The following is a 26,266-nucleotide window of genomic DNA, read 5'->3' as shown; positions in this document are numbered from 1 at the left end:
CCATTGCCTGAGGTCTTTCAGAGCACAAAGGAAGATATCTGTGGGTCGGGGCCAAAAAATCTTCTCAGTCCCAAGACATCTCTTCAGGAGATCATCAGGACAAACATCTTCAGCTGCTTCATCAATGTTTTTCCTCATCATAAGACCGGAGGTGGGGATGGTCACTGAGGGTTACACAATGTTCAGAACATTTTGTCCCCCATCAGCTCCTGATGCAGTCTGTGCCCGTGTTCAGTAAGACCCGGACAGCATTCAGGCTTGTGCTGTTAAAGTGTCGGTAACATTCATGTAATAGTGCTGTCAGACACAATTAAAAGAGGAGCTCATTCAACATCTTAAGCTGGTTACATACAGAAATGTGGAAGCCATTCAGCCCATCGAAACTACTGAACAAGAAGAGGGACAGCCCATTCAATATTCCTACTTGTTCCACTTAAAGAGAAGGGGTCTGGTCAGTACATCGAGCAGTTGAACAGGATCAGGTAGAGTCCAATCAGACCCTTGAACCTGTTCCATGGGACCTGGAGGAGGCCATTCTGCCCCACGAGTTTGCTATATATGAACAGGAGGGTGTTATTGATGTTCCAATACAACAAACCAATGGAGCAGGGACTGCACTCATGGATGGCCGTACGAGGTTCCTCGTGGGTCCATTGCCGGTGGAACATCTGCTGGCAGTGAGGAGGGAAGCAATATGTTTTGTATCAAGTCTCAAAGAGGCATCTTCCATCTCTGAGTAGACAGACCCTTGTTCTCCATGGAGGTCAGAAGATGATGGGAATAGTTAACTGTTTTAGAATGAATATATTGTGGCTGCTGTCAGGATTTTGGATAACGGGATGTTCAGTGTAGGATCACACACCAAATGCACTACATTCAAAGTCTGACTCTCTCTCTCTCTTTCTCTCTCTCTCTCTCTCTCTCTCTCTATCGATACAGGGAGTGGGGGTGGGGTGAGGGAAACGTCCTCAGAGGCTCTTGTAACCCGAGTAAAAACAAGCCATGGATTTTATCACCGTATCAATGTCATGAGAGACTGTCCATTCCCCTTAAGTTTCAATGCAATCATCTTTCATTCTCTCACAGCGCGAAAGATTAATCTTCATTCACCCCTCATTTTAACACCATCCTAGGAATTAGTCTGGTGAAAATAAAACCTTTGCACTCTCTCTGTGGCAGGGCGATTTTTTTTTTTTATAAAGGAAAGAAAATCTGTCCCCAATGTCCGAAAGACTGCCTCAACAACAATCTCATGTTTGATCACAATAATTCCTTTTCCTCACTGACACATCTCCGTTTCTTTCCTATGGTGTAAAATGCCTTTCCTTCTCACTACATTGCGACTGACGTGGAATTTAAAAGCTCTTTACATATATATGTGAGCATCAACAAAGCCAACACCAGAGTTGCTACGCGAGTTGCACATCACACTCAGGGAAAGACTAAGAAAGAATGCACTTGAAATAAGGAATGGTCACCCAGCTGAATGGAAATGAGCTGTAGGAATATGGGAAACAGGCAGAGGAAGGGAACTATCGTTCCTTTTGTTCTTCCCTCATAGGTCAGGCCAGCATATTATGCTTATTTTGAACTGAGTGGCTGATTCAGCTGTTCCACAGGACAGTAAATAGTAAAACACATTGTTATTGGTTTACAGTCGCATAGAGACCTGATCAGGGAAGGATGACTCATTGCCTTCTCTAAAGGACATGAGGCATGCAGATGGGGTTTTTATACTTAATGATGATGGTTTCACTTCAATGTCACCAATTTCCTTCCTATTAACATATTATTATTCTGTGGCTCTAGATCATGCATCAATGACTTGACAACATGCATTATCTTTCCGGCAGACAGCTTCTGTGCAGAGAACAAGTTAAACATTTTAAGTGCAATTATTTTGTGATGCACCTGTGGTTAGAAGGGGCTTGAAGCAGGTGATTCCGGATTTAACAGAGGCTCATGCGATGGTTTACTCAGAAGGTGCACTATTGCTGAGGAGGAGACAGGGATATCATGATGTGGTATTGGAAAGAATTAGTGAGTGGGGAGGATATGGAGATATAGATCTGTGCAGGGCTAGAAGGATTATGGAGTTTTAGAGTTCCTCCTCGCATTTTTGTGAGTAACTTGAAAGTAGTAATTTGCTCACTATAATTTCTAAAGACTGAAATTCTTTTTGGAGCTGAAAACGTAGACTTCCACCTTTCCAAATTTTAATTATATGAACAACAATTAAGTCTAACCTGCTTTAATGCACAGTTAGAATGACTTACCAGGAACGCCAACTATAGCGAGGATGTGATAGTAACCAGCTTGAATAACCATCAATATATCATAGATCCACCATGGGAAATCCAGTAAAGACCGTAGTTTAAACACCTGTCCATTGTTGGAACACTCCAGTCTAATGTTCTCAGATTGTGATCCATTGTTGAAACATTCCAATCTAATGTTCCAAGATTCGGATCCGTTGTTGGAGCATTCCAGTCTAATGTTCTCAGATTCTGATCAATTGTTGGATCATTCCAGTCTAACGGTCACAGATTATGTTTCTGCTCCCCCTCTCTCTGGAGCTGCTGCTTCCTATTAGTGCTTTGAATGATGCGCCCACTCATACTATGGGATAACACATTGAACTGTGTCCGTCATTAATACAAAAGCAAACCCTCTAGTGACACATTTATGATCCACGGAGACTGACATTAATCACAGTTAGTGAGCAAATAGCTCCAACAAACACCTTTCAATTCAATACTGTATTATTAAAATTCAAAATAATGATTGAAATTTACACATTTTGGATGAGATATGTGAGGGTTAGTGAGAGAACGAATGTTGGGGCTTGTCGATCAATTGAGTGTAAGCATTCAATTTGCAATGGATATGGGAGAAATGCTATATGTCGTTGTGGTTCTGTTCGGCCAGCTCGAAATTTGTGTTGCAGACTTTTCGTCCCCTGTCCAGGTAACATTCTCATTGCTTGGGAGCCTCCTGTGAAGCGCTTCCATACATCAAGAGCATTTCCGAACTGACAGCTAGTCTACTGCGAGCACTCGGACTCATAACAGCACACAAACCAACAGCCACTCTCAGACAACAATTTTCCAGAACGAAGGACCCGATACCTAGCATGAGCAAAACCAACGTAGTGTACAAAATTCCATGCAAGGACTGCACAAAACACTACATACGACAAACAGGAAGACAGCTAACGATCCGCATCCATGCACACCAACTAGCCACGAAACGACACGATCAGCTATCCTTAGTAGCCACACACGCAGATGACAAGCAACATGAGTTCGACTGGGACAACACGACTATTATAGGACAAGCCAAACAGAGAACAGCCAGGGAATTCCTAGTGGCATGGCACTCATCCACAGATTCAATCAATAAGCACATTGACCTGGAACCAATATAACAGCCACTGCAGCGGACAGCTGGAACAGACAACCGGAAGCGGCGGAGACAAACCACGATAAATGACGGAGGAAACATCACGGAAGCACGTCACAGGAGGCTCCCACGCACGGAGGATATCCCCTTTTCAGGGGACGAAAAGTCTGCAACACAAACTCCCAGCTCGGCGAACAGAACTACAACGGGCACCCGAGCTACAAATCTTCTCACAAACTTTGAAAATGCTTTATGTTTATTGGAAAATAAATATGCTTCTCTGTTTATAAATGGAAACATTTATCCTGTAACTACTGCTCAGTTATTACAATATCAGTAAAACACTGAGAGAACGTTTATAGTCCATGACTGACAAGAAAATGTGCCTCAAAGAGCGTGGGATTATAACAGATTTACGGTATGGATATGTTAACAGAGAATTGTAGCTTAGAGACAATGGGGACTGCAGATGTTGGAGAATTCAGTGTAGATAAAATGTGGCGGCGGAAAATGCACAGCACGTCAGGCAGGATCCGAGGAGCAAGAGAGTCAACATTTCACGCAGGACCCTTCTTCAGGACTGGGGAGGGGGAAGGGGGATGAAAGACAAATCGGTGGTGGGAGTGAGGCTGAGGGAAAGCTAGGCAATAGGTGAATGAAGGTAGGAGGTGATAGTGAAAGTTTAGTGGGGCGTACAGAGAGGATCATTAGGTCCCCTCGAGAGGGCGGACCTGAGTCATAAGGTTGGTTCTGGGAACTGGGTTGGGGAGGGAAGATTTGCAATTTACTGAATCCAATGTTCGTGCCGTGTGTTTGTCGGATCCCGAGGCAGAAGATGAGGTGTTCTTGGCAACATCCTGCTTAATCTCCTCTGAACCCTCTCCAGCTTAATAATATCAGTCCAATAACAGAACGCCACAGAGTACAGCAGAAGAGGCTTTATCAATGTCCAGCGCAATCTCAGCATGACTTCCCAACTTGTAAAATCAAAGGTCTGAGCAATAAAGGCACCTTAATCAGTGTCTCTATATGCCGCAAAGAAATAGACCTGTGCCCCTGGCTCCCGCTTTTCTACAGCACTATCACCGCACTACCATTAAATATATAAGCCCTCCCCTTGTTTGTTTTAACAAAATGCAATACCTCACATTTATCCAAGTTAAAATCCATCTGCCACACCTCAGCCCAGTAAGTGATATTACTGCCCCCTCCCCACCCCTTCAGATTTAGAAGACCCTCCCTCTCCATAAGGCCTACAAATACCAGCCTTGACTTTCCCAAAGACGCAGAGCTTGGTTTGCCTTGCGCAGGCATAGGGTAGAGTGGGTCAGGAGAGCCTGGAAAGAAAACAGTTGCCTTGTATCAATGAATCATTTTAGGGAGAGGGAAGCCACATGTTATAAGTTGGAAATAGTGACCAGTATTTGTTGTGCTCTTTCGCCATCTTACGCCATCTCGTATTGGGATTGTTTCGAGATACTTCATAGAGCAGACTGTGTTTACAGGATTTCTTTCCCAAATATTGCAGATCATAGATAATAGCCATTTAAGCTGGAAATCATAGCCAAGCAATTAAAGATGTTCATAGTTTATCTCAATAGCAAAGCACATGATCTCAATGTCCTACAGTTGAGGCTAATAACTTTGAGAAATAAAGAGAAATGGTGCCTGTGACTTTCAGTATTGATAATCAGAATTTAATAAATCCACACAGAGCTGAAACCTGACACTAAAAATATGACCCAAATTCTGGGCCTGGTTTAAGTCTTCTGTAGTGGATATCACTTCTGCTCATGTGCCAGAGTTCTGGATTCGATTCCTGTCCATGAACTTGTGGTAGTGTCACAATCTCTTGAACAGATGATCTGGATTCAAGTTCTGCCTATTTTGGAGGTATGTCACAACATGTCAGAACAGACTGATGAACACACAGGGGAATCACGTTGCAGCTTTAGGGGCTATTGCTGAGTGGTGGTAGTGTCCCTACCTCTGAGCCTAAAGGTCGAAGGTCAAATAACACAGAGATGTTTAACCCTATGTCGGAACTTGGATTTGATTTCCTACAATGTGGAAACTCGTCCTTCAGCTCAAAAAATCTACACTGACCCTTCGAGGAGCAACCCACCGAGATTCATTTCCCTCTGATTGATGCATCTAACTCAATGGACAATTTAGAATGGCCAATCCACCTGACCTGGATTATAGGAGGAAACCAGAACACCTGGAAGAAGCCCACGCAGACACAGTGCAAACTCCACAAAGACAGTCACCCAAGGCTGGAACACGTTGAATAAAATGGTTTTAGAATTGTGACTTGATGGAGACGAAAAAGATGTAAGTATTGAATCTCTGAATTTTGGCCAGTGATAACTGAAAACACAACGATTCGTGTTGACTGGAGTCACATCTGCACTTTCTAGAGCGTTAAAAAATCATGGGAAGGATGAATAGTCAAGGTCTCTTTCCCAGGGTAGGGGAGTCCAAAACTACAGGGCATAGGTTTAAGGTGGGAAGAGAAAGATTAAGAGGGACCTAAATGTCAACTTTATCACGCAGAGGGCGGTGCGAGTATGGAATGAACTGCCAGAGGAAGTGTTGGAGACTGGTACAAGCACAACATTTAAAAGGCATGGGTATATTAATAGGAAGGGTTTAGAGGGATATGGGATAAATATGGCAAATGGGATGAGATTAATTCAGAATATCGGCTTGGATGAGTTGAAGGAACTCTTTCTCTGCTGTACATCTCCATGATTTGTTAATTCAATTGATCAAGGTCACTTTGTAATGTTAGACTATTAACCATTAAGGAGAAAGTGAGGTCTGCAGATGCTGGAGATCAGAGATGGAAATGTGTTGCTGGAAAAACGCAGCAGGTCAGGCAGCATCTAGGGAACAGGAGAATCGACGTTTCGGGCATTAGCCCTTCTTCAGGAATGAGGAAAGTTGGTCCAGCAGGCTAAGATAAAAGATAGGGAGGAGGGACTTGGGGGAGGGGCGTCGGAAATGTGATAGGTGGAAAGAGGTCAAGGTGAGGGTGATAGGTCAGACTGGGGTGGGGGCGGAGAGATCGGGAAGAAGATTGCAGGTTAGGAAGGCGGTGCTGAATTTGATGGATTTGACTGAGACAGGCTGGGGGGAGGGGAAATGAGGAAACTGGTGAAATCCGAGTTCATCCCTTGTGGTTGGAGGGTTCCTAGGCGGAAGATGAGGCGTTCTTCCTCCAACCGTCGTTTCGCTGTGGTCTGACGATGGAGGAGTCCAAAGACCTGCATATCCTTGGTGGAGTGGGAGGGGGAATTGAAATGTTGAGCTACAGGGTGGTTGGGTTGGTTGGTCCGGATGTCCCAGAGGTGTTCTCTGAAACGCTCCGCAAGTAGGCGGCCTGTCTCCCCAATATAGAGGAGGCCACATCGGGTGCAGAGGATGCAATAGATGATATGTGTGGAGGTACAGGTGAATCTGTGGCGGATATGGAAGTTTCCATTGGGGCCTTGGAGGGAGGTGAGGGGGGAGGTGTGGGCGCAAGTCTTGCACCTCCTGCGGTTGCAGGGGAAGGTGCCGGGAGTGGAGGTTGGGTTGGTGGGGGGTGTGGATCTGACGAGGGAGTCACGGAGGGAGTGGTCTTTACGGAATGCTGATAGGGGAGGGGAGGGAAATATATCCTTGGTGGTGAGGTCCGTTTGGAGGCGGCGGAAATGACGGCGGATGATGCGCTGTACATGGAGGTTAGTGGGGTGGTAGGTGAGGACCAGTGGGGTTCTATCCTGGTGGCGGTTGGAGGGGCGGGGTTCAATGGCGGAGGATCGGGAAGTGGAAGAGATGCGGTGGAGGGCATCGTCGACCACATCGGGGGGAAAATTGCGGTCCTTGAAGAAGGAGGCCATCTGGGATGTGCGTTTTTGGAACTGGTAAGTACCAAAAACTTTCATGTAAAAGACAGTAAGTACCAAAAACTTTCATGTACTTACCCCCACACTCCGGATTCCTCAACTGTTCGAGAATCTTCCATCGGCCTCCGAAATCAGTCTGGCGCCATTACACACGCGGCCGCTACATCGCCCGCAGCAATACCTGCCGCCACCGCCGACGATGACGTCACCTCCGCCCCCACCGACCTCGCAGCCTCCGTGATCGCCACCCAAACAACCGCCTTCGCGATCACCGCCCAGACAACCGCCTGCACGATCGCCATGAAAACAATCGCCGGCAGATTCGTGACCTCCGCGGCTATGGGGAATAACTCTGTCTCTGCGGTCGCCGCAGCCACTTCCGCCCCCACTGACGTCACTAACCTACACGCCCACAACGCCGCATGTGTCTCCGCCCCCACGCCGATCTCCACGCCTAACCCCGCCCCCCCGGCGAGTTCCGTCACCTCGCCTAACCCCGCCCCTTCGCCGCTATCCGACTTCATGCCTAACCCCGCCCCCACGCCCATCTCCGTCACCACGTCTAACCCCGCCCCTTCGCCTATCGCCATCACCACGCCCGACTCCGCCCCCACGCCGATCTCCGTCCCCGTCCCCAGAACTAACCCCGCCCCCACACCCAGCTCCAGCCCCACACCAGGTCCTAGCTCCCAGCCCTGCCGTGTTTTCACTATCCCTCTCGACCTACCCCTCTCTGAGGATGAAAGATCAGTCCTCAGCAGAGGCCTCACCTTCATTACCCTACGCTCCCGGATTGATGAATTCAACACGCGGCGTGACATCGAACAATTCTAAATCAAAAAACCTGACAGCCTCGGCCGACCCATTGTCTCCACCTGCTCCTGCCCCACCGAACTCATCTCCGCATACCTTGACACCGTCCTGTCCCCCTTAGTCCAAGAACTCCCCACCTACGTTCGGGACACCACCCATGCCCTCCACCTGCTCCATGATTTTCACTTCCCCGGTCCCCAACGCCTTATTTTCACCATGGACATCCAGTCCCTGTACACCTCCATCCCCCATCACGAATGACTTAAAGCCCTCCGCTTCTTTCTTTCCCGCCGTACCGACCAGTACCCTTCCACTGACACCCTCCTTCGACTGACTGAACTGGTCCTCACCCTGAACAACTTCTCTTTCCAATCCTCCCACTTCCTCCAAACGAAAGGAGTAGCCATGGGCACCAGCATGGGCCCCAGCTATGCCTGCCTCTTCGTAGGATATGTGGAACAATCCATCTTCCGCAACTACACTGGCCCCACCCCCTCGTGCTCCCACGAGGAGGTTGAACAGTTCATCCACTTCACCAACAACTTCCAACCCGACCTCAAATTCACCTGGACAGTCTCAGATTCCTCCCTCCCCTTCCTCGACCTTTCTATTTCTATCTCAGGCGACCGAATCAACACGGACATCTCCAACAAACCGACCGACTCCCACAGCTACCTGGACTACACCTCCTCCCATCCTGCCCCCTGTAAAAACGCCATCCCATTCTCCCAATTCCTTCGACTCCGCCGCATCTGCTCCCATGAAAACGAGTTCCAAAAACGCACATCCGAGATGGCCTCCTTCTTCAAGGACCGCAATTTCCTCCCCAACGTGGTCGACGATGCCCTCCACCGCATCTCTTCCACTTCCCGATCCTCCGCCCTTGAACCCCGCCCCTCCAACCGCCACCAGGACAGAACCCCACTGGTCCTCACCTACCACCCCACTAACCTCCATGTACAGCGCATCATCCGCCGTCATTTCCGCCACCTCCAAACGGACCCCACCACCAAGGATATATTTCCCTCCCCTCCCCTATCAGCATTCCATAAAGACCACTCCCTCCGTGACTCCCTCGTCAGATCCACACCCCCCACCAACCCAACCTCCACTCCCGGCACCTTCCCCTGCAACCGCAGGAGGTGCAAGACTTGCGTCCACACCTCCCCCCTCACCTCCCTCCAAGGCCCCAAAGGAAACTTCCATATCCGCCACAGATTCACCTGTACCTCCACACATATCATCTATTGCATCCTCTGCACCCGATGTGGCCTCCTCTATATTGGGGAGACAGGCCGCCTACTTGCGGAGCGTTTCAGAGAACACCTCTGGGACACCCGGACCAACCAACCCAACCACCCTGTAGCTCAACATTTCAATTCCCCCTCCCACTCCACCAAGGATATGCAGGTCTTTGGACTCCTCCATCGTCAGACCACAGCGAAACGACGGTTGGAGGAAGAACGCCTCATCTTCCGGCTAGGAACCCTCCAACCACAAGGGATGAACTCGGATTTCACCAGTTTCCTCATTTCCCCTCCCCCCAGCCTGTCTCAGTCAAATCCATCAAATTCAGCACCGCCTTCCTAACCTGCAATCTTCTTCCCGATCTCTCCGCCCCCACCCCAGTCTGACCTATCACCCTCACCTTGACCTCTTTCCACCTATCACATTTCCGACGCCCCTCCCCCAAGTCCCTCCTCCCTATCTTTTATCTTAGCCTGCTGGACCAACTTTCCTCATTCCTGAAGAAGGGCTAATGCCCGAAACGTCGATTCTCCTGTTCCCTAGATGCTGCCTGACCTGCTGCGTTTTTCCAGCAACACATTTCCATATTAACCATTATACAAACCCCATCCAATATACAACCAATCCTGATGTAATATTTACATTTGCTAATCACGCCTTCTGTAATTCTCATCTAAATCATTAATATAAATGAAACAAAAACGTGAATCCAAAACATGTGCTTCACGGCTGGTCCCATGTTTCCAGTTCGAGACATGACAGCCCCATTGATGCACCTGCATGGGGCAGGGAATATGATGGAGTCATATAGTTCAGCCAATGTTAAAGGAGAGATCACATGGTCCAGTTTGGGGTCTGATAACATCACTGATTCAACTCAGAGAGAGAAAAATGTAACCTATCTGAGAAGGAACAGTCTATTGCTCCCTTTTGCTTTCCCTGTCCCTCATCACAGCAATGTTTGAGAGGTAAAACAAAAGTCTAGTCGGTTTTACCACTCATGAAGTATTCCTGATGAGAATCTCCCCACTGCTTGAAAGAAAGTTAATTCAGACAAATTCAACTGTTCCAGGAAGGAATCACATTGTCAACAGCTTGTGTGAACAGAATAAATTCAGAAGTAATTATTCAGACTCGATAGAGAGGGTGGCAGACAGGAGATTCTGTGACTGCAAATGGTAATCCGGGATGGTGTGCAGCCTCCCACGTGCCAGGGTCCAGGATTTCTTCAAGCGGGTGCAGTTTGTTCTCAAGGGGGCGGGGGATCAGCAATACGTCATTGTGCAGTTGGTACAAATGACTTAGGTAGAAATAGTGATGAGATCGTGCAGAGTGATTACAGAGGGCTAGGGAAAAGGATAAAAGCTAGGACCATGACCGCAGTAATGCCCATTGTTCTGGAGTGGATAGGTACGTGGGACTGGGATATAATAGCCATTACAAAAACACGGTTAACGGAGGGCCAGGTCTGTCAGCTTAATGTACCAAGGCACAGGTGCTTTAGGTGGGACAGAGATGGTGGAAGGAGGGGAGGGGGAGTTGCAATTCTGATTAAGGTGAGTATCACAGCAGTCATCAGAGATAAAATAACTGACGGATCATCCAGGGAGGCTTTGTGGGTGTAGCTAAGAAATAAGAAGGGAATGGTGACATTATCGGGCTTGTAATGCAGTCTCCAGAACAGTAAGCAGGGATTAAAGGAACGAAAGTACGTAGAGAGATTGGGGACACTTGCGGAACCAATAGGATTGCAATATGAGGAGATTATAATTTTCCTAATATACACTGGGACTGACATAGAACTAAGGGCTTTGACGGGGTGAATCTATTAAGTATGTTCAGGAAAGTTTACTGAAACAGTATGGAGAGAGGCCTACTCATGAACGGGCAAAACCTGTCCTACTCTTTGTACATAGAGCAGGACAGGTGACTGAGGTGATATTGGGGGAGCACTTTGTAACCAGTGCTAATAGTTCTATTAATTTTGAAATAGTTATGGAGAGGGACAAAATTGGTCATCAGTTCAAGTTCTAACTTAGGGCAAGGTGAATTTTGATGGACTCAGATAGGAGCTTGCAGGGGTTGATTGGAGTAGTCCGTTTGTAGGCAAAGGACCTCTAGCAACCGGGAGGCCTTTAAAAATGAGATAGCTAGAGTTAAAGCTCTCTACGTTAGGGTAAAGGGCAAGGTTGATAGGAAAAGGGATATTGAGGCCTGGCTCAGGTTCAGGCAGCTGGTATCAAGGGATTGCTGGAGGTATATAAGGGATACAGTAGTTTACCGAAGAAGAAGAAGAAGATCAAGGTGAATCCAAAGAGGTCATTTAAGCATATTAAATAAAGGAGAATCACTACAGTGAGAATATGACCCCTCAAGGACCAAAGTGGACATGTGTGTGTGGACTTGCAGGAGATGGGCAAAGTTCTCAGTTAGCATTTCTCCTGTGTGTTTACCATGGTTAAAGACATAAAGACTTGGGAGCTTGAGAAGTTAGTGGTGATATTTATGGGATAGTCCATATAATAGCTGATGACGTGCTGGATGTATCAGAATGCATGCAGGTGGATAGATCTCCTGGTTCTGACCAGATGTGTCAAAGAACAAGGCAGGAGGCTGGCGATGAAACTACGGGGACCACTGGATGATATTTTTACATCATCGTTATGTATGGGTGAGGTCCCATAGACTGGAGGGTAGTGAATGTTGTGCCCTTATTCATGGAGAGAAGCCAAGAAAAACCTGGGAACTATAAACCAGTAAGTTTGCTGATGAGAGTGAGGGAAGTTTTCAGAATTTGCAGCACGACCTCGTTTAGCTGGGGAAGTGGGCAGAGAAATAGGGAAATGGAGTTCAACATAGGTAAGTGTGATGTCTTCTATTTTGGAAAGTTAAAGCAAGGTTGGAATTTCATGGTGAATGACAGGGCCTTAAGAGTATACAATAACAGAGGGTCTTTGGAATTCAGGTGCACTGAAAGTGAGTCACAGGTAAGGAGGGCAGTGAAGAAGGATTTTGGCACATTGGCCTTCATCAGTCAGGGCACTGAGTTTCAAATTTGGGAGTTTATGCTGTAGTTATACCGAGTGTTGGTGAGGCCGCACTTGTAGTGTTGTGTTCCATTTTGGTCACGTTGCTATCGGAAGGATGTTGTTAAACTGGAAAGAACACAGTCAAAATTTACAAGGGTTTTGCCAGGACCTAATCATCTAAGTTACAGGAAGGGATTGGACAAGCTAGGACATTTATCATTAGAGCATAGGTGACTGAGGGGGAGGGGGTCCTTAAAAGGGTGGCACATTGGCTCAGTGGTTAGCACTGCTGCCTCACAGCACCAGGGACTCAGGCCTTGGCCGACTGTCTGTTTAAAAGACACTTAGACGAGTACATGGATAGGAAAGATTCAGACGCATATTGGCCAAATGCAGGGAAATGGGGTTAGAGTAGATGGACATTGGGTCAGCATGGACCAGTTTGGACCAAAGGGCCTGTCTTCATGCTGTACATCTCTATTACTCTATAAGTTGAATAACATTTGTGCCAAATGCTCATTTTCATTTTGTCATGAGTGTGAATAGTACTGACACAAAGTTCTTTCAAGTTAACTTTGCAGAGATATTGCTTTTCAGTTTGTTATCAAACGTGTATGTGTGTGTGTATGTGTGTGTGTGTGTGTGTGTGTGTGTGTGTGTGTGTGTGTGTGTGTGTGAGAGAGAGAGAGAGAGAGAGAGATCAATGTACATACTTGCAATATCCTCTCATCATTCTTTTTCGATCATAGCTTGAGTAAGTTTGTTTTGGTCATAAACGTGTTGTTTTAGCAGATTAGAGAAATCTACGTGACTTATTTCTAACACTGACCCTGACACCCTCTGAGAACTATATCCTTGGCCATATAACCAACTTAGTTATATTTAAATGTATTCGTGACCAGTGAAGGAGAGGAACTAGAAAAGGGAAGAGTGATCCAAAAACACAGGGATTTATGGATTCAATGAACCAAATATCAGTGTAGGGGAGGTTGTTGGAAGTATTCTGAGGGATAAGATTAACATGCACTTAGAAAGAGAAGGCCTGATTAAGGACAGTCAACATGGCTTTGTGCGATTGAAATCATGCCTCATTAATGTGATTGAGTATTTTGAAGAGGTGACAATGACTGTCAATGGCACTGTGTTGTACAATGTTACACAAACTTCAGCAAGGCGTTGACTGAGGCTCCTCATCGTAGATAGATTACTAAGGTTAGATCACATGGAATCCAGGGAAAGCTAACCAATTGGATATAAAATTGGATTGAAGATAATGGATTTTTTTTCCAGACAATGGGCTTGTGGCCATAAGTAGTGTTATGCTGAAAGAATTAATGCTGAGCTCACCGTTTTTCATCGTGTATATAAATGACTTGGATGTGAATATCGGAGGCACGGTTAGTAAGTTTACAGATAACATCAACAAAGTGGTGCAGTGGACAGTGAAGGAGATGAGTAGGACGGCACCCTTGACCATCAAAGGGCGAAGGACTGGCAGATGGAATTTAATCTAGATATTTGTGAGGTTTTGCATTTTGGTAAGTTATAGCATGGTAGTGCGCTGGGGAATGTTGCTGCACAAAGAGATCTATGAGTGCAGGTTCATACTTCCTTGAAAGTGGAATTGCAGGTGCATAGGATGTTGAAGAACACGGTTGGAATGCTTGCCTGAATCGGTCAGAACATTAAGTATAGGAGTTGACGTGGCATGTTGCGCCTGTAGAGGACGCTGGTGAGACAACCTTAATAATACTCAACACAATTCCTTTGGCTCTGCTGGTGGGAGGAGTTTGAGACGGCGCAGTAAAGGTTTATCAGGATTTTTCGGTACTGGAGGGTTTGAGCTTCAGGGAAAGGATGTAAAGTTAACGCTTTTCCCCCTGGATGAGCAGAGGCTGAAGGGAGACAGAAAAGTGATTTATAAAATCACGAGGGTCATGGATAGTCTGAATGGCCCAGGTCTTTTTCCCAGGGTAGGGAGGGTCCAAAATTAGACGTCATAGGTTAAAGGTGAGAAGGGAATGATATGAACTGGGCCTTCGGGGTAACATTTTCACGCTGAATGTGGAGCAGTTGCGGAAAGTTCTGTCAAGAGAAAATAGTGAAAGCGTGTACAGTTACACATTTAAAATATATTGGGATAGGAGCATAAATAGGAATGATTCAGAGGGATATGGGCCAAATGGTGGCAAATGGGACGAGATCAGATTACAATGTCTGGGGGTTGGCGTGGGCAAGCTGGAATGAAGGATCTGGTTCCATGCTGTATGACTCTCTGATTCTGTAAGAGGGATGAGGAAAAGTCTAAAAAGGGCCTTTCGAGTGGGAATTCTCTTCCCCCGAAGCTTGAGGTGACTCTTTGTTTACATTTATTCAAAGCTCAGTTAGTAGAAAGGTGATAATGGGATAGAGACAGGAAAGTGGGGCTGAGACCACAACCTGATCAGCCACAATCTTAGTGCCTTGTGGAGAACGGTTAAAGTGTCTAATTACCCACTCCAGCTCCCAAATTCCATGTCCCTATATTCCATTCAGTCCCTCAAACCTGCTAGACAGAAGCAGTTAGAGAGGCCACTTACTGCTATCACCTGGTGCACAGGAACAGAGGAGACTATTCTGCCCCTCAAGACTCTCACACACGGTGTGAGGTGATTTAGGAAATGTAAATGGAAAACCCAGGCTGGGTATGAAAGAGGCTCCTCATCTCTCTTTACAGAGATTCCCGTTCCCTGCAACTAGTGCTTCATTTGTTGATCATGTTGTAGAGCCAGATTCACTGTGCATACATCCCCCATACCTCACCAAGCGATCCCTCACAAAATCCTCTGCTCTCCCTGACTGCAACATTCAATAACAGACCTTCCAGGGAAATAATACACACTAACAGAATGTGAGAACATCACAAACATGAGCTGGTTAAACGCCACCATGCCTGCCTTGCCCTTCACGTCAATCATGGCTGATCTGCTCTAGGTCTTAAATCCTCTTTAATGCCCGATGCCTCATAGTTCTCACCTCTCGGACAGGTCAAATCCACCTAATCCATATTTAAATAGTTTCATAGAACATAGAACATCAAACAGTACAGCACAGTACAGGCCCTTCGACCCTCGAAGTTGCACCAACCTTTTATCCTACTCTCAGATCAGACTAACCTACATACCTTTCATTGTAATATCTTCCATGTGCCTTAGATTCGCTTACATGTTCCTAATGTGCCTGACTATACGACCACTGCTGGCAGTGCATTTCACGAACCCACCATGCACTGTGTCAAAAACCGACTTCTGACATCTCCTCTAAACCTTCCTCCAAATGATGCCTCCTTGTGATAGCCATTTCTGCCCTGGGAAAAAAAAAATTCTGGCTATCCAATGTACATATGCCTCTCAAAATCTTGTACATCTCTATCAAGTTATATCTCATCATTCTTCCTTCCAATGAGAAAAGCCCTGGCTCCCTCAAACATTCTTCATACGACCTGCACTCCAGGACAGCCAACATCCTGGTAAATTTCCTCTGCACCCTTTATAATTTTCCACATCCTTCCTATAATAGGGTGAATAGAATTGAAGAAAATGTTCCAAATGCGGTCTAACCAGGGCTCAATTGATTTGCAGCAAACCTCTGCAGCTCTTAAAGTCAATTCCCCTGCTAATGAAAGTTAACACACCATTCATCTTCCTAAAAATCCGATTAATTTGGGTCATAACTTTGAGGGATCCATGGACATGGGCCCCAAGATCCCTCTGTTCCTCCATGCTGCCTATAACCCTGTATTCTACATTCAAATTTGAGCTTCAAAAGGGATCACTTCACACTTTACCAATTTGAACTCCATCGGCTACTCCTCAGCCCAGCTCTTTATTATGTCAATGTCCCATTGCAACCTACAACAGCCCTCCACACTATGTATCACTCCACAAACCTTTGTGTTGCCCGCAAACTTACTTACCCAGCCAGCCAGTTCCACATCCAAGTAATTTATAAAAATCTCAAAAATCAGAGGTCTCAGAACTAATCCCTGCGGGACACCACAGGTCCCTTGCATTGATCTCGCTCCCCTAACTCTCTGTGTAAGAGAATTCCTGACATTCACTACCATCTGTTTGAAGAAAACATTCTTTGCTTCGACACCATGACTTATTGATATGATCAAAAGAGGAAACACTGGGGCTCAGGTAATAGGGACTGTCCCTGAACACAAGACAATATTTGACTGAGGATGACATCAAGGATCCTGAGCAAAATCGCACTTAATGAGAATTGATTGTGACCTCTCCACTTTTTGGAATCATTCACAGCACAAGGGAAGATGTTTATCATCAGTGGACATCACTCATCGCAGCCATGGGACACAATTATAGAGATCCTCATGGTAGCTCCCTCAGCTCAGGCATCCCCAGTTGGTCATCATAGAATCCCTACAGTGCGAAAGAAGGCCATGCAGCCCATTGAGTCCAAACTGAGCTGAAGTGGGAATATTCACTGAAGTTTACATAACGTTTAGAACAAGTTGTCTGTCTTCAGCTCTTGAAGCAGTCAGTATCCAAGTGCTACAAGATCCGGACAACACTCAATATCGTGATGTTAAAGTCTGAGTAGCATTTATGTAACAACACTGTACATTTCCACAGTAAATGTACTCATTCAGCTCCTCAATCTGGGTTCACAAAAATATGGGGTAGTCATTCGCCCATCAAACTATTACAAGATGTATGATAGTTTACTCAATGATAGTTTACTCAGTCCCTCCTGCCTATTACACAGGGAGAAAAGGAATCTGCTCAGTCCCATGCATCATTTACACGGGATCAGAAAGAGATTATTTTACACCTAGAGTCACTTACAAAAGAACAGGAAAAGGTCGTTCAGCTTCTCAAGTCACTGATACAGGAACAGGAAGGTGTCAGAGATGCTCCGATATCACAAACAAATGTAAGGACTGCACAGATAGACTGCTCTGACCTGGTCCACATGTTTTAATTACTCATAGTACATATGTGCTACTTTAACATGGATTTCTGGCAGTAGGAATGAAACCAAGTTTTTTTTAAACATTCTCGACGGTGTCTTCCATCTTCAAGAAAGCAAACCCATGGTCTCCATGGAGGTCAGGCGCTGATGAGGAATGGTTAACTGTTTCAGAATGAAGTTATTGTGGCTGTTGATAGGATTGTGTACAAATTTACATTCAATGCAGTGTCACACAGTAACTACGCAGTAAAGTGTTCAGAATTCATTCTGAGCCTGTACCTCTCTGACAGACAACATGGGGACTCTACAGAAGCACTTAAACTATCGTGAATCAAACATCCAAATAAAGGTATGAAGTTTTCACCCTATTCAGCTGTTTGGGACATCATGAGTATCCATCCATAACCATCAAGTTTCTACTTCGTTATTCTCTCACAGTGCTACAGATTAAACACATAGTTCCTGTACTCTCTGCTGATGGTATCATCATGCCAGGGTTTAGTCTGGTGAAAGTCTTTTGCACTCTCTCGGTGACAAAGTAATCATTATTTATAAAACAAACCAAATATGTACACGATGCACCACATACTCTCTCAAAAAACACGAGCATTGGGAAAGATACATGTACTAATTCTGATACTTCAATCATTTTGTATGAAGAGCTACATATAATTTACTTCCTGCTCAGTAAGAATTCAGTTATTGACTTATGACCAAGGACATCCAGGTCCTTTTCAACAAAAGCACTTCCCAAACTCTCACAATTAAAAAAAACATATGTGAATTATGATATTTGTTGTTCCCATCTGAAACATTTTTATACCTTTGAACAGCTATTGTTCAAAAACTGATCCTGCTGATACCCAACAAGCCCTCAGTCCAGAGAAAAACACTGCTCTTCTCGTATCGCCATTGTCCATTTTTTAATCCATCTGGTATATATGCCACCTCTACCTACCCATTGACACTAACATTCCCCACTCACCTGTATTCAAACATGTCAAACATGTTCTGAAATTCAAAAACTCTGCTTCCACTGATTCTCAATTGTCCATGTCACAACGGACAATCTGCACAAACTCCAGCAGGTTTTTCAAAGATCATTTCCCTTTCCTCAAGCGAGGAATCTACCAAATAAGATCATTATTTTCCAAGCGACTGGGTGTCACAATCCTTCTTAAATTTTCCAATGTTTTACTCACATCTGACATCAAGCTATTTAGTTTTTTTTTGCCCTCTCCGTCCGGTTTTAAATGTTTAGGTTTACAATACCTGCTTTCCAGTCTGCAGTATCCTTTCCAGAATCTAACCAGCTTTGAAGAATAATCCGTAATTCTTTCACTAACTCAGTTGTCACCTGGGTTGAAGATCATCACATGCAACAACATCCTAAACTTCAATTCGATTAGATTTTCAAAAGCATACTCTTCATTAATTCTACTTTCCTGCAGTTTCTAATCAGCTCCACCGGCCAATAGTTATAGTTACTGAGATATAGATTTCCTAGTATTTCACTCTGTTTCCTAGTATTTCTGGAAGTTAGTTTCTGTAAATTCCGCTGTGGAAATTGAGCCATTGTATTCCTCTCAGCAAGCAGGTGTCTTCTGTCAGCTCGTGATATATCGGAGGATTGCCCTTCAGAGATGCTGGGTGTATAACCCACTCTGTATGGAAAGTTCCAGAATCAATCCAGTTTTCTTCATCGTGAGTGTCACCACAGTCCTGTCCCTTGTTTGAGACCACAGGTTATACTGAAGGACGGGGCACAGCTCAGTGAACGCATAATTTTTGAAACAAGCTGGTTTCAAACTTTACACCTGAATGGGTCCAGCGTAGAAAAGTGTTCATGGAAATCCCAGAGAGAATAGTGCAGTGCCTTGCCACCCTCCACCCCCCACCCCTGCTGTCAGAGCTTGCCTTCTGTGTAGTCTCCACTCCATGTGTTTACCATGGACCCAGACACTCTGTAAATGCAGTGTCCAGAGTGCGATCACCAGACCCTTGTGTCTCCCTAAATGAACCCAGCAGCTGACAATACAAACCCGGGGAAAGCATCCACAGAACCTCACCTGATTTTCTAATGACAGCAACAAGTCAATTTTCCCACACCCATGGTGCACCCATTCAATCTTGAAAATGCCTCCGTCTCCTCAGTTTCTCTTCCTGGCTGAGAAAGCTGTTACATCTTCACGCAGTCGCACATTAACAGTTCCTCTTGCCAAAGAAGCAGTTGACATTATAACATTACGTTTCTCATATCTCAGTAACTATAAGTATTGGCCAATGGAGCTGATCACCACACTCAGAGAAGAGAGATAGAGGGAACATGACTCATGTTAATCAGGGACATCTCAAAATAGATATGATATGCAGGAATATGCAAAAAGGGATAATGTTAGAATAACTTTCCATTCTATTCTCCTTCCAGTCCATCATCAGCAATCCCTTTTCTTGCTTTTCCTTTCATTCTCTCTCTTTCTCTCTCTCTCTTGCTGGACATTTCCCCATCCATTCAACACAAACCTGCCGCTCACCCTTCCAACCATCTCTGATATAATAATATTATTTACCAGTTGCATTCAGTTTTGACAGGGTCAGTAAAGTCAAAACTTAATCTGTGTTTCTCCCGACAGACTGCCATACCTGCTGAGATTCATCAAAATTCTTTCAGACGCTGGAGAATTTTATTTCAGATCTCCAGCATTCATAGTTCCTTGGTTTATTCACCTTAAATGTTGTTGTTTCCCGGGATGCCAGCATCACTGGCAAGGGCAGCATTTGTTGTCCATCCTAACTGCCCTTGACCACGCGGCCATTTGTCAAGGCAATATGGAGGCAGCCACATTGTAGTGGGTCTGAGGTGACACTTAGTGCAGACGGACCAAAAATGTTAGGTTTCTTTACCAAAGGTTTTCAGTAAAATAAGAAAGGAAATCCTGATGGTTTATGGTTGCCATGAGTAAAATCAGGTTTCATTCCAATTTTTGTCATTCGAATTTAAGTTTAGTCATCGGCTGTGGTAGGATTTCAAACAATGCTTGTAGAGTCATACACTGTGCCTCTGAATTACACAGTCAGTGACATTATTACTCTGATACAGAGTCCCTGTTGTGAAGTAACTGTGGTGACAAGAGCAAGTTTGTGGTCAAAATATTTGTAACTGCAAGAGAGGTCAGATGAGAACTGGAGCCATATAATCTGCCGTTAACAGTTGCTTACTGTTGTGAAGTAAGCAACAGAACTCAAGCAGAGTTAGAGAGTGGGAATATCATGTAGGTGTGTGTCGGCAGGTTTGATGACACAGAGAATATGAAGATATAAAACAGTTCACGGTAAAAAGGAGACTCAAGGTTCCGAGCAGTGTTTTCCCTTCTCAGATGCCTTTGGGTAAGTAGTTTGGAAATGCATGAAAAGGAAGTGGAGTTTGTGACTGAAAGGTTATGCATTTACTAAATATAATAAACCAGAATAGCAATAACATTCAGCATCATTTATAGAATTGACAGAGATAAGCTTACTAGGAACACTAACATTAGCGAGGATGTGATAGTATCCAGCTTGAATACTCATCAGTACGGCTCATATCCGCAACTCTAACCGTGGCCAATCCTGAGAAATATAGTAAAGACCCGAGGATAAACTCCTGTCCATTGTTGCAACTTTCCAGTTTAATGTTCTCAGATTCTGATCCACTGTTGGAACATTCTCACGTTCTCAGATTCTGATCTCTGTCTCTTTCTATGTAGCTGCTGATCCCAAACTTGTTGAGGTTGACTCTGCCCCGAATACTATGGCATAAAAAGCCGAACGAATCCCCTATTTATCGAAGAGGCTAATCCTCAAGTAACGAAATTAAGTTCAGGGAGACTGATACTAATCACAGTCACTGAACAAACAGCTCCAGTTAACTCTTTTCATGACAACTCTGACCTACCACAGTAATACTTGGACTTCATGGGATGTTGATATCACTGACAATTGGGCTAGTGGCACATCACCAATTGTAACATTAGAGGTGAGAAGCAAGGGATAATGCTTTCTCTTCGCAATCTGGATGGGATCTGCAGTGTTTTGCCAGAATAGGAGTTACTGGGCTCCTGAGGCCGGCTCTGTCTGATCACCAGGCCTGCTGCATCTTTTCGTTTTATTTATTTATGTTTAACTTTGACATTTATCTGGCCCGAATTAAATGGCTTGGATGGGTTTAGACATTTCTGAGAGACTACTACAGTGCCAGTAACGGCGTAGATGTGGTCAATTCCTTGTAGATTTTGTAGCTGTGGCCTGGTCCTGTGGAGTGATAGTCAACCTCTCATAGAACCAGGATTCTTAGTTTTACCTTTCGCCCGTTATTGCTGCGGTCTCAGCAGGGTTGGAAGGCAGTAAATCTCTCCCAGCTGCTTCACTCTCTTTCTGACATTTCTCTCGGAATTGTCGTTTGATGATCTTTCCACCTGGATCGGAGAACTGCATGTTTCCTGAATTTGTTTATCTGAATTTGTGTTTATTGGAAATACCATATTGCAGCAGTTCCTCTAAAGTAGTTAAATAACCCATTATTCTGCTAAATTTTCCAACAGAATTAAGTTATTCCAAGTTCCTTTTCCTTTTGTTGTATTCTGAAGACAGTGTTTGAACAAATTTTGTTATGTTTAATGTCGAATATTTTGACCAAGTGAATTGTATCTGGAACACAGCAACTCACATTTACCAGCGGAATGGGCTAAGCTGGAAGAGGAACAGGTACGTCAAGAATTGTATCGGATACTAAATACACCTCACAGATCCCGCCCAGGAACATATAAGCCCGGATGAGATACCTGCTCAGCATGAAGCACTGTGTAGACCAGGCTAGTGTAATGCTCAGCAGAAGACCGAACACTGTTTAGAGCTCTCAGTTCACTACTTATGTGTCTATCAGTGCACTGATCTATAAACCTGGACTCGATGATCTGTTCAGCACATGCCCCTGTACAGAACACACAAAGACATTGTTCTATACGCACGGAATGGGTATCCGTGCAGCATGGGGAACTGTGCAGTGAATAGCAGTGAATTTATCTGTTAATCTGGAGCAGTTACCTTCCCAGCACATATATAGCTGTGTACAGCAACCACTGAATTGTTGAGTAACACTATGTTAGATCGCTGCACAGTGTGGGGAAACTTGCATCCCATGCTGGAAGTGACAGGATGTGCAACTCCCATCCATTTTCAGCTCCATATTTCCATGGCGTCAATACAAGGGGTGCTGTGGGTGCGAAACTTACTGCCAGAGAGAGGCCACAAACAGTTGAAATACCACCAAATGGGAGGAGTTGGTTAAAAGAGAGGGGGAGATTCAGAGAGAATATAAGAGAAGGATCTGATGGTAGATTTAAAAATTGTGAAATGAAAATATTTCGATAGCATCTTTCAATATGGGCCTCTGTTTCCAGGAATGATGGGTGATCAGGATATTGGTGTGAGTTCCGATGTTGCAGTGCATTGGATGAGCATTTGTTCTGCAGCTTTGTAACTGGGAGCAGGGTCAACAGTCTTCGACTCATTGGGCTGAATCTGATAATAATTTGTCTCAGTGTCATTTTCATTGAGTGTGACAGAGGGATTGTCTTTCCAAGGCCGAGCTAGTTTCCTAATGCTATCTTATCGATCTCACCTTATTTACTACCCACCCAACCCCATGATGTCCCTCTCATTCAATGCCAGCCCAATTCTCAAACCCATCATGGCTGGAGGTACTCACTATCGTCCGGATGTCTCTGGATATTCTGTGATCGATGGCATTGGTGCCATCTTAAAAAGGCCATTGGGCACACGGTTGCGCTTTCTCAGTTTGGAACTGCCCTGCACAGTTTACCCCGAGCATGGCAGATAAGGGGCAATTACACCACGATTTGTCGATACGGGCATGGAGGTCCTGGTGGATCAGCTAGTACAGAGGTGAACCATTCTCTTCTCGGGGGAGGCAACACCACCAGACCCACCGAGCATGGTCTGAGCTCACCACCCTGCTCAGTACAGTATCTGCGGTCTGAAGAAATGTCCAGCAATACAGAACAAGCATCAATAACCTTCCCCACTCTGTCAGGATAAGTGTTACCGTATTCTCTTTGCTCCCTCACACTCACTGCATATCTGTTACAGCGCCATCACCAGAATAAGGCTCCATCACTCTCACTACTGCATGCAGCACCTTCTCTCTCTCTCTCTCACCTACGCAACACCCCCGCATTGTTATAAAATGTTCTGGAGAGTTTCTAGAATCCTCTGGATGATGTAGTTTGTGCAATGTTCCAGACAAGTTTCAAATTAATACACAACTTCAGCAAAATGTTCGTCCCCAATGTGTAATACATCAACGGAAGAAGCAGAGTTTTACTTTTTTAAAAAATCACTCAGGACGGAAATGCGTCATGAGGCCATTAAGCTTCTCGAATATACTCCACTATTCAGACAAAGGGAGCACCTAAACACTTGAAGACTCACTCTCTTCTTGAAGACAGGCGCCACATTTGGAGGTTCTCAAGTTTTGTTGGAACACTCCAGCCATCCAGAAAGTTATGGAATATTTCACACAGTGCCACCAGTCACTCTGAAACCACTTCTATTAAAACCAGTTTTGCATTGCTGACGACCTGTTTACCCTTGGACTTATCTGTTGGGTAAAGCCTTGTTTGTTTTATTAGATACAGTGCAAGAACTTCCATCTGACTACAATTTTGTTTATATTATTGAAACTCTTTGTGACTTCCCCTGTGAGGAACGATTTAAAATAATGTTTTAAATTATCTGTCTGTTCCCTGAAACCAAATCCCCAGTCACATCCTCCAGGTATCCCACATATTCTTTCCTGCCTTTCTTCCAAGGGTCACACACACATCATGAACGTTTTGTATTCGATATGGGAAAACTCTTGCGGTTAGACTTTTTTTCGTGTTTCTTGCCAGTGTTGGAATACTTTTCTTGGCATTTTCCTTTATACAATCTGCTTCTGGTTCCAAAAATAAACTTCCGAAAGCTGACGGATGCTCGAGCTCCCCAATCTGAATTATTTAGTTTGTGATTGATTAGTATCATTCACAGCCTTTGTGTATCATGGGTGGTTCATCTTCACATCTTCTTTTGTTTGATCAGAGTCAATCATTGCTGAGCGTTATGAAGTATCTGCTTAAATGTCTCCCCCACATATCTACTGACCTTCACCTGGGTCTATTTTCACATTCCGTTTAGACAATATATGAGATATAAAGCTGCAATTGAAATGTTTGGCTCTTCTCAATCATTCAGGGGGAACTTCTGTATGTGGTTGAACACATAATCAGCTCAGAGTGACTTCAGTCTTCCAGTTTCTCTGGCTCCGTCATTTCTGTTCGATGATGCCACATTCCAGTGGGAAGCTTCCTACATGTCATCCTTTTCTCTGAAACGAGAAATTCTCTCACCCTGGTGGACTGAAAATTCAACTGTGACTGTATCATCTCCCTCACTTCTGCCCTCACTCTGTCTCCTCCTTCCCAGAATAATGATGGATCTCGCCTTGTCCTCACTTCCTCCTGCACTCGAGTCCACATTCACAGAATCATCCAGCGGGATAGCACCTTCAAACACATCTTCCCCGCCCATCTACTGTCAGCATTTCACAGGGACCATTCCCTCTGTGACACCTTTCATCACCCCGAACTCAACCCCTCCCTCCATGTCACCTTAGCATGCAATTACAGAAGCTGCAACACTTGCCCATTCACCTCTTCCATCCTCAGTGTCCAAGACCCCAGTCACAACTTCCAGATGAAGCAGCATTTCACTTGTACACTTTCAATCCAGTCCCCTGGCATTGCTGCTCACAATGCAGTCTCCTTTACATTAGTTAGCTAAACAGAAACTGCTTTGAGGAACATCTCCAGACTCTCTGTTGGAAAGACCCTGTTCTTCTGATTGCTCCCCAGTTCAATAAACTACATTGCTCTCAAGCTAATGAGAATTCTTTGAAGAGGTAACGAGCAGGTTAGATCAAGGTGAACTTCTGGAAGGCCTCTGATAAGGTGCCATGCAGGAAGCTGCAGAGTAAGATAAGGGCCCATGGTGTGAGCGGCCAGGTACTAACATGGATGAAGTTGGCTGTCTGGCAGAAAGCAGAGAGTGGGGTAAAATTGTCCTTCTCAGAATGGCAGCGGGTGACTAGTATTGCTCCACAAGGATCAGTGGTGGGACAACAAAATCTCTCTTTATAGTTTAATCATCTGAATGGCAGAACTGAGGGCACTTTGGCTACGCTTACAGATGATGAGAAGATAGGTGGAGGGGCAGGTAGTATTGAGGAGGCAGGAAGACTGCAGGAAGATTTCGACAGTTTAGGAGAGTGGGAAAATGAGTGGTAGATGCAACATAATGTGGCAGAGTGTGAGGTCTTGCATGTGGGTATGAAGAATACAGGTAAGGACTGTTTGCTAAATGGGAAGAAAATTGTGAAATCTAAAGTGCAAAGGGACTTGGGATTCCAAGTCCAGGATTCGCCAAAGATAAACTTGCAGTTCGAGTCAGTAGATAAGAAGGCAATACGTGAGGACTAGAATATAGAGATGGTGATTCTGAGGCTCTGGTCAGACCACAGTTCCAGTATTTTGTGCGTAATTCCTCAGGAAGAATGCATTGGCCTTGGTGTGTGTCTACAGGAAGTTCACGAGAATAATCCCAGAAATGAAAAGCTTAACACATGAGGAACGTTTGAGGACTCTGTGTTTGTACTTGATGGAGATTAGAAGGATGGCGGGATAGAACATAGAACAGTACAGCAGAGAACAGGCCCTTCAGCCCACGATGTTGTGCCGACCATTGATCCTCATGTATGCACCCTCAAATTTCTGTGACCATATGCATGTCCAGCAGTCTCTTAAATGTCCC

At 44.9% G+C, this 26,266-nt stretch overlaps 1 protein-coding gene across 1 annotated transcript in view; it reads right to left on the bottom strand.

Annotated features, from left to right (window-relative positions):
* The window catches only part of LOC148138770 (putative G protein-coupled receptor 139), a 123,220-nt gene that overhangs the window by 62,130 nt on the left and 34,824 nt on the right, over nucleotides 1-26,266 (bottom strand). The window lies entirely within an intron of this gene.

Source organism: Chiloscyllium plagiosum, unplaced genomic scaffold, assembly GCF_037043375.1.
Source record: "Chiloscyllium plagiosum isolate Xiang-an unplaced genomic scaffold, Cpla_swu_hap1 HiC_scaffold_39, whole genome shotgun sequence".
Classification (NCBI taxonomy): Eukaryota; Metazoa; Chordata; class Chondrichthyes; order Orectolobiformes; family Hemiscylliidae; genus Chiloscyllium; species Chiloscyllium plagiosum.
Note: the sequence above shows the minus strand (reverse complement) of the source record. Positions and strands in the feature narration are given on the sequence as shown.